General features: G+C 36.9%; 1 pseudogene; it reads right to left on the reverse strand.

The window, feature by feature from the left end:
- Window positions 1–4,789: 4,789 nt before the first annotated feature.
- On the reverse strand, window positions 4,790–8,709 carry LOC145996415 (uncharacterized; annotated as a pseudogene).
- Window positions 8,710–10,478: the final 1,769 nt, after the last annotated feature.

Below are 10,478 nucleotides of genomic sequence, written 5' to 3' on the forward strand. Positions count from 1 at the left end.
ACCTGTTTACAGTGCAAAATGAAACTGAAATGCAGTGGGTGCTTGCCAGTGACAGGCCATTCCAATGCCTCTATCTTAATTTTATCACCAAGTTTGAAAGGCTTGTATACAACAAGTACAAGAGAATTGTAGGATTGTTGATTAATTTTTATACAGACAGGTGCCATTATAATTTAAAGTTGAAATTGTTTGACAATTATTGGTTCAACAATTGCTATGAGCATTGTTTTGAGTATAGGATGCCCATGATTGCATCTCAGAGTTTAAATTGGAGACATTATACATATTCAAATAAAATTATTAACAGAATATCTATAGATAAGAAGATTGAACTTGTTACAACTGATAATGGGAATTTGTACAGTGGTGAAGATTTCAATCCAGAGTTTGTATCATATTCCGACTATATATATTTGAATGAGCTTGTCATGTATTTTATAAGGCAAAAATTTAGAGATTGCACATATGATTGTATTGTTGAGGCACTGGGGCAGAATAATTTGCATGACATATGCAACTGTGGGAGAGTTTTGTCCAGCCTCTCAGTGTGATTTCAGGCACAGGAATCTGGCAGTTGGGAATCAACCCGCAGCAGGCAGCCCTGATTATTTCAGCAGAGACAGCAATCAAGGTAAATAAATATTTGCTGCAAGTGTAAATCCCTGCCCATCATAGCCAGGCTCGGGTCTGTATGCAGGAAGAGGCAAGATATTTGTTTGAAATCTGCTTGGGTATAATTTTCTGAATCCTGTACCTAATAATAGCATCACAGCATAACTCTGATAGAGATAGGGACATTGAGTATCAATATTCAGAACAAACCTCTATAAGATATGACAACCTGCAACAATCTGGATGTATGAGATGTTTTATTGATTCTCTATTTTTCAGGCTCTCTTGTTACAATCTTGTTTCTCTCTATTGCCATCACTATAATAATATCTGCCACATGTTCTATGATTATATGCCGTATAGGATCTTCTCATCAGTGTAATAAATTTCCTGTCTTGTTTCACATGCAGTTCCAAATCCCTGCCCATCATAGCCAGGCTCGGGTCTGTATGCAGGAAGAGGCAAGATATTTGTTTGAAATCTGCTTGGGTATAATTTTCTGAATCCTGTACCTAATAATAGCATCACAGCATAACTCTGATAGAGATAGGGACATTGACTATCAATATTCAGAACAAACCTCTATAAGATATCACAACCTGCAACAATCTGGATGTATGAGATGTTTTATTGATTCTGCATTTTTCAGGCTCTCTTGTTACAATCTTGTTTCTCTCTGCAATATTGCCATCACTATAACAATATCTGCCACATGTTCTATGATTATATGCTCTAACAACATAAACCTGAAAACATATCTGTAATCAATAACTTGTCAGTAATCAATTCTAACAAGTTTAATTTTTAATAGGCTCTTCCTGTCTTGTTTTACATGCAGTTCCAAATCCCTGCCCATCAGTGCTGTAGAAATATCAGCCAGGCTCGGGTTTATGTGTGGGAAGAGGCAAGATGTTTGTTTGAAATCTGCTTGGGTATAATTTTCTGAAGCCTGTACCTAATAATAGCATCACAGCATAGCTCTGTCAGAGATAGGGACATATTTTTCAGGCTCTCTTGTTACAATCTTGTTTCAATCTGCATCACTATAATAATATCTGCCACATGTTCTATGATTATATGCTCTAACAACTTCAATGAAAACATATTTGTAATCAATAATTGTCAGTAATCAATTCTAACAAGTTTAATTCTTAATAGGCTCTTCTCCTCATCAGTGTAACAAATTTCCTGTCTTGTTTCACATGCAGTTCCATCCCTGCCCATCAGTGCTGTAGAAATATCAGCCAGGCTCCAGTCTGTGTGTAGGAACAGGCAAGATATTTGTAGTTGAAATTTGCATGCAATAATCTGGATGTATGAGATGTTTTATTGATTTTATGTTTCTGTATTTTTCAGGCTCTCGTTACAATCTTGTTTCTCTCTGCAACATTGCCACCACTATAATAATATCTGCCACATGTTCTATGCTAACAACTTCAAATCTAAACCTGAAAACATATCTGTAATCAATAACAGTAATCAATTCTAACAAGTTTAATTTTTAATAGGCTTTTCTCCTGTCTTGTTTTGCATGTAGTTCCAAATCCCTGCTCATCAGTGCTGTAGAAATATCAGCCAGGCTCGGGTCTGTATGTAGGAAGAGGCATAGTTGAAATCTGCTTGGGTATAATTTTCTGAAGCCTGTACCTAATAATAACATCACAGCATAACTCTGATAAAGAAGCAGCCATTAATGCAGATATTTGTGAAAACATTGACAGGCAAGACAGTGACCCTGGAGGTAAAACCAGAGGACACTGTTGCTGCTATAAAGCAGAAAATACAGGATAAGGAGGGAATCCCTCCCGATCAACAGAGGCTCATATTTGCATGCAAGCAGCTTGAGGATGACAGGGTGCTTTCAGATTAGAACATACAGAAGGAATCAATAAAATATAGTTATATTCAGAACAAAACCTCTATAAGATATGACAACCTGCAACAATCTGGATGTATGAGATGTTTTGTTTCTGTATTTTTCAGGCTCTCTTGTTACAATCTTGTTTCTCTCTGCACCATCACTATAATAATATCTGCCACATGTTCTATGCTAACAACTTCATAATCGATGCATGAAAACATATCTGTAATCAATAATTGTCAGTAATCAATTCTAACAAGTTTAATTCTTAATAGGCTCTTCTCCTCATCAGTGTAAAAAATTTCCTGTCTTGTTTCACATGCAGTTCCATCCCTGCCCATCAGTGCTGTAGAAATATCAGCCAGGCTCGGGTCTGTGTGCAGGAAGAGGCATGATACCTGCAGTGGTACATAAAATTTTGAAATCTGCTTGGGTATAATTTTCTGAAGCCTGTACCTCATCACAGCACAGCTCTGTCAGAGATAGGGACATAGAGTATAAACTTAATTGAAAACATATCTGTAATCAATAAGTCACTAACAAGTTTAATTCTTAATAGGCTCTTCTCTGTGTTGTTTCACATGCAGTTCCATCCCTGCCCATCAGTGCTGTAGAAATATCAGCCAGGCTCGGGGGGTCTGTATGCAGGAACAGGCATAGTTGAAATCTGCTTGGGTATAATTTTCTGAAGCCTGTACCTAATAATAACATCACAGCACAGCTCTGTCAGAGACAGGGATATTGAGTATAAACTTTATTGTGAAAACATATCTGTAATCAATAATCATTATTCTTGTCAGTAATCAATTCCTTCTCATCAGTGTAACAAATTTCCTGTCTTGTTTCACATGCAGTTCCATCCTTGCCCATCAGTGCTGTAGAAATATCAGCCAGGCTCGGGGGGGTGTGTATACAGGAACAGGCATAGTTGAAATCTGCTTGGGTTTAATTTTCTGAAGCCTGTACCTAATAATAACATCACAGCACAGCTCTGTCAGAGACAGGGACATTGAGTATAAACCTCTATAAGATATGACAACCTGCGACAATCAGGATGTATGAGATGTTTTATTGTTTTTATGTTTCTGTATTTTGCAGGTTCTCTCTTGTTACAATCTCATTGCCCTGCCACATGTTCTATGATTATATGCTCTAACAACTTATCTGTAATCAATAATATTTTTTCTTGTCAGTAGCTCTTCTCATCAGTGTAACAAATTTCCTGTCTTGTTTTGCATGCAGTTCCAAATCCCTACCCATCAGTGCTCAGCCAGGCTCGGGTCTGTATGTAGGAAGAGGCAAGATATTTGTTTGAAATCTGCTCTGAAGCCTGTACCTAATAACAGCATCACAGCATAACTCTGTCAGAGATAGGGACATTGAGTATAAATTTAATTGAAAACATATCTGTAATCAATAAGCCAGTAATCAATTCTAACAAGTTTAATTTTCTTCTCATCAGTGTAACAAATTTCCTGTCTTGTTTCACATTTCCAAATCCCTTCACATCAGTGCTCAGCCAGGCTCGGGTCTGTTTGCAGGAAGAGGCAAGATATTTTTTTGAAATCTGCTCTGAAGCCTGTACCTCATCACAGCACAGCTCTGTCAGAGATAGGGACATTGAGTATAAATTTAATTATATTCAGAACAAACCTCTATAAGGTATGACAACCTGCAACAATCTGGATGTATGAGATGTTTTGTTTCTGTATTTTTCAGGCTCTCTTGTTACAATCTTGTTTCTCTCTGCAACATTGCCATCACTATAATAATATCTGCCACATGTTCTATCTAACAACTTCATAATCGATGCAAAAAAATAAACCTGAAGACATATCTGTAATCAATAATAATCTTGTCAGTAATTAATTCTAACTCATCAGTGTAACAAATTTCCTGTCTTGTTTTACATTTCCAAATCCCTGCCCATCAGTGCTGTAGAAATATCAGCCAGGCTCGGGTCTGTGAGCAGGAAGAGGCAAGATATTTGTTTGAAATCTGCTTGGGTATAATTTTCTGAAGCCCGTACCTAATAATAGCATCACAGCATAGCTCTGATAGAGAAGCAGCCATTATAAATATACATATAATGTAGATATTTGTGAAAACATTGACAGGCAAGACAGTGACCCTGGAGGTAAATCCAGAAGACACTGTTGCTGCTTTATAGCTGCTGCTGATAATCTGATTCTGATATTTTCCACCATTGTTCCTATATAAACGTTTCAACATACGTTGAAACAAAACATCTCATACATCCAGATTGTTGCAGGTTGTCATATCTTATAGAGGTTTTGTTCTGAATATAACTATATTTTATTGATTCCTTCTGTATGTTGTGATCTGAAAGCACCCTGTCATCCTCAAGCTGCTTGCATGCAAATATGAGCGTCTGTTGATCGGGAGGGATTCCCTCCTTATCCTGTATTTTCTGCTTTATAGCAGGAAGAGTGTCCTCTGGATTTACCTCCAGGGTCACTGTCTTTCCTGTCAATGTTTTCACAAATATCTGCATTAATGGCTGCTTCTTTATCAGAGTTATGCTGTGATGTTATTATTAGGTACAGGCTTCAGAAAATTATACCCAAGGAAATTTCAACTATGCCTCTTCCTACATACAGACCCGAGCCTGGCTGATATTTCTACAGCACTGATGAGCAGGGATTTGGAACTACATGCAAAACAAGACAGGAGTAGTGTCTATTAAAAATTAAACTTGTTAGAATTGATTACTGTTATTGATTACAGATATGTTTTCAGGTTTAGATTATGAAGTTGTTAGCATAGAACATGTGGCAAATATTATTATAGTGGTGGCAATGTTGCAGAGAGAAACAAGATTGTAACAAGAGAGCCTGAAAAATACAGAAACATAAAATCAATAAAACATCTCATACATCCAGATTATTGCATGCAAATTTCAACTACAAATATCTTGCCTGTTCCTACACACAGACCCGAGCCTGGCTGATATTTCTACAGCACTGATGGGCAGGGATGGAACTGCATGTGAAACAAGACAGGAAATTTGTTACGCTGATGAGGAGAAGAGCCTATTAAGAATTAAACTTGTTAGAATTGATTACTGACAATTATTGATTACAAATATGTTTTCATTGAAGTTGTTAGAGCATATAATCATAGAACATGTGGCAGATATTATTATAGTGATGCAGAGAGAAACAAGATTGTAACAAGAGAGCCTGAAAAATATGTCCCTATCTCTGACAGAGCTATGCTGTGATGCTATTATTAGGTACAGGCTTCAGAAAATTATACCCAAGCAGATTTCAAACAAATATCTTGCCTCTTCCCACACATAAACCCGAGCCTGGCTGATATTTGTACAGCACTCATGGGCAGGGATTTGGAACTGCATGTAAAACAAGACAGGAAGAGCCTATTAAAAATTAAACTTGTCAGAATTGATTACTGACAAGTTATTGATTACAGATATGTTTTCAGGTTTATGTTGTTAGAGCATATAATCATAGAACATGTGGCAGATATTGTTATAGTGATGGCAATATTGCAGAGAGAAACAAGATTGTAACAAGAGAGCCTGAAAAATACAGAATCAATAAAACATCTCATACATCCAGATTGTTGCAGGTTGTGATATCTTATAAAGGTTTGTTCTGAATATTTTATTGATACTCAATGTCCCTATCTCTATCAGAGTTATGCTGTGATGCTATTATTAGGTACAGGCTTCAGAGCAGATTTCAAACAAATATCTTGCCTCTTCCTGCATACAGACCCGAGCCTGGCTGTGATGGGCAGGGATTTGGAACCGCATGTGAAACAAGACAGGAAATTTATTACACTGATGAGAAGATCCCATACAGCATCATAGAACATGTGGCAGATATTATTATAGTGATGGCAATAGAGAGAAACAAGATTGTAACAAGAGAGCCTGAAAAATAGAGAATCAATAAAACATCTCATACATCCAGATTGTTGCAGGTTGTCATATCTTATAGAGGTTTTGTTCTGAATATAACTATATTTTATTGATTCCTTCTGTATGTTGTAATCTGAAAGCACCCTGTCATCCTCAAGCTGCTTGCATGCAAATATGAGCCTCTGTTGATCGGGAGGGGTTCCCTCCTTATCCTGTATTTTCTGCTTTATAGCAGCAGAAATGTCCTCTGGATTTACCTCCAGGGTCACTGTCTTTCCTGTCAATGTTTTCACAAATATCTGCATTAATGGCTGCTTCTTTATCAGAGTTATGCTGTGATGTTATTATTAGGTACAGGCTTCAGAAAATTATACCCAAGCAAATTTCAACTATGCCTCTTCCTACATACAGACCCGAGCCTGGCTGATATTTCTACAGCACTGATGAGCAGGGATTTGGAACTACATGCAAAACAAGACAGGAGAAGAGCCTATTAAAAATTAAACTTGTTAGAATTGATTACTGTTATTGATTACAGATATGTTTTCAGGTTTAGATTATGAAGTTGTTAGCATAGAACATGTGGCAAATATTATTATAGTGGTGGCAATGTTGCAGAGAGAAACAAGATTGTAACAAGAGAGCCTGAAAAATACAGAAACATAAAATCAATAAAACATCTCATACATCCAGATTATTGCATGCAAATTTCAACTACAAATATCTTGCCTGTTCCTACACACAGACTGGAGCCTGGCTGATATTTCTACAGCACTGATGGGCAGGGATGGAACTGCATGTGAAACAAGACAGGAAATTTGTTACACTGATGAGGAGAAGATGATATGATATGATTTTAAAATTTTTGGGTGCGTCAGCACTAAGGCTATTTTGCACCCATCACATTATACGGGTCCAGCCCCTTAACGTTACACGTAACAACTCTAACGTTGCTTAATTAAAATTATAAAAGATTAAAATGTTCTGACTGTTGTTAAAAGCCGAGGCTGCAAAGAACACTCAGCACAAATAAGGACAAAACACAGGACAACACAAACAAAATTATACTGGGCATGGTGCCAGTCGCCAGAGCCTCGTAAGTCTTTAGTCCAGGGTGCACTACGCGGAAGTGAGGTTGACTTTTGGGCGCGATGAGGAGAAGAGCCTATTAAGAATTAAACTTGTTAGAATTGATTACTGACAATTATTGATTACAAATATGTTTTCATTGAAGTTGTTAGAGCATATAATCATAGAACATGTGGCAGATATTATTATAGTGATGCAGAGAGAAACAAGATTGTAACAAGAGAGCCTGAAAAATATGACCCTATCTCTGACAGAGCTATGCTGTGATGCTATTATTAGGTACAGGCTTCAGAAAATTATACCCAAGCAGATTTCAAACAAATATCTTGCCTCTTCCCACACATAAACCCGAGCCCGGCTGATATTTCTACAGCACTGATGGGCAGGGATTTGGAACTGCATGTAAAACAAGACAGGAAGAGCCTATTAAAAATTAAACTTGTTAGAATTGATTACTGACAAGTTATTGATTACAGATATGTTTTCAGGTTTATGTTGTTAGAGCATATAATCATAGAACATGTGGCAGATATTGTTATAGTGATGGCAATATTGCAGAGAGAAACAAGATTGTAACAAGAGAGCCTGAAAAATACAGAATCAATAAAACATCTCATACATCCAGATTGTTGCAGGTTGTGATATCTTATAAAGGTTTGTTCTGAATATTTTATTGATACTCAATGTCCCTATCTCTATCAGAGTTATGCTGTGATGCAATTATTAGGTACAGGCTTCAGAGCAGATTTCAAACAAATATCTTGCCTCTTCCTGCATACAGACCCGAGCTTGGCTGTGATGGGCAGGGATTTGGAACCGCATGTGAAACAAGACAGGAAATTTATTACACTGATGAGAAGATCCCATACAGCATATAATCATAGAACATGTGGCAGATATTATTATAGTGATGGCAATAGAGAGAAACAAGATTGTAACAAGAGAGCCTGAAAAATAGAGAATCAATAAAACATCTCATGCATCCAGATTGTTGCAGGTTGTCATATCTTATAGAGGTTTTGTTCTGAATATAACTATATTTTATTGATTCCTTCTGTATGTTGTAATCTGAAAGCACCCTGTCATCCTCAAGCTGCTTGCATGCAAATATGAGCCTCTGTTGATCGGGAGGGGTTCCCTCCTTATCCTGTATTTTCTGCTTTATAGCAGCAGAAATGTCCTCTGGATTTACCTCCAGGGTCACTGTCTTTCCTGTCAATGTTTTCACAAATATCTGCATTAATGGCTGCTTCTTTATCAGAGTTATGCTGTGATGTTATTATTAGGTACAGGCTTCAGAAAATTATACCCAAGCAAATTTCAACTATGCCTCTTCCTACATACAGACCCGAGCCTGGCTGATATTTCTACAGCACTGATGAGCAGGGATTTGGAACTACATGCAAAACAAGACAGGAGAAGAGCCTATTAAAAATTAAACTTGTTAGAATTGATTACTGTTATTGATTACAGATATGTTTTCAGGTTTAGATTATGAAGTTGTTAGCATAGAACATGTGGCAAATATTATTATAGTGGTGGCAATGTTGCAGAGAGAAACAAGATTGTAACAAGAGAGCCTGAAAAATACAGAAACATAAAATCAATAAAACATCTCATACATCCAGATTATTGCATGCAAATTTCAACTACAAATATCTTGCCTGTTCCTACACACAGACTGGAGCCTGGCTGATATTTCTACAGCACTGATGGGCAGGGATGGAACTGCATGTGAAACAAGACAGGAAATTTATTACACTGATGAGAAGATCCTATACAGCATATAATCATAGAACATGTGGCAGATATTATTATAGTGATGGCAATAGAGAGAAACAAGATTGTAACAAGAGAGCCTGAAAAATAGAGAATCAATAAAACATCTCATACATCCAGATTGTTGCAGGTTGTGATATCTTATAGAGGTTTGTTCTGAATATTTTATTGATACTCAATGTCCCTATCTCTATCAGAGTTATGCTGTGATGCTATTATTAGGTACAGGCTTCAGAGCAGATTTCAAACAAATATCTTGCCTCTTCCTGCATACAGACCCGAGCCTGGCTGTGATGGGCAGGGATTTGGAACCGCATGTGAAACAAGACAGGAAATTTATTACACTGATGAGAAGATCCTATACAGCATATAATCATAGAACATGTGGCAGATATTATTATAGTGATGGCAATAGAGAGAAACAAGATTGTAACAAGAGAGCCTGAAAAATAGAGAATCAATAAAACATCTCATACATCCAGATTGTTGCAGGTTGTCATATCTTATAGAGGTTTGTTCTGAATATTGATACTCAATGTCCCTATCTCTATCAGAGTTATGCTGTGATGCTATTATTAGGTACAGGATTCAGAAAATTATACCCAAGCAGATTTCAAACAAATATCTTGCCTCTTCCTGCATACAGACCCGAGCCTGGCTATGATGGGCAGGGATTTACACTTGCAGCAAATATTTATTTACCTTGATTGCTGTCTCTGCTGAAATAATCAGGGCTGCCTGCTGCGGGTTGATTCCCAACTGCCAGATTCCTGTGCCTGAAATCACACTGAGAGGCTGGACAAAACTCTCCCACAGTTGCATATGCCATGCAAATTATTCTGCCCCAGTGCCTCAACAATACAATCATATGTGCAATCTCTAAATTTTTGCCTTATAAAATACATGACAAGCTCATTCAAATATATATAGTCGGAATATGATACAAACTCTGGATTGAAATCTTCACCACTGTACAAATTCCCATTATCAGTTGTAACAAATTCAATCTTCTTATCTATAGATATTCTGTTAATAATTTTATTTGAATATGTATAATGTCTCCAATTTAAACTCTGAGATGCAATCATGGGCATCCTATACTCAAAACAATGCTCATAGCAATTGTTGAACCAATAATTGTCAAACAATTTCAACTTTAAATTATAATGGCACCTGTCTGTATAAAAATTAACAAACAATCCAACAATTCTCTTGTACTTGTTGTATACA

This window comes from Lepisma saccharinum, chromosome 12 (genome assembly GCF_977018435.1).
Source record: "Lepisma saccharinum chromosome 12, izLepSacc3.1, whole genome shotgun sequence".
NCBI classification, from domain to species: Eukaryota; Metazoa; Arthropoda; class Insecta; order Zygentoma; family Lepismatidae; genus Lepisma; species Lepisma saccharinum.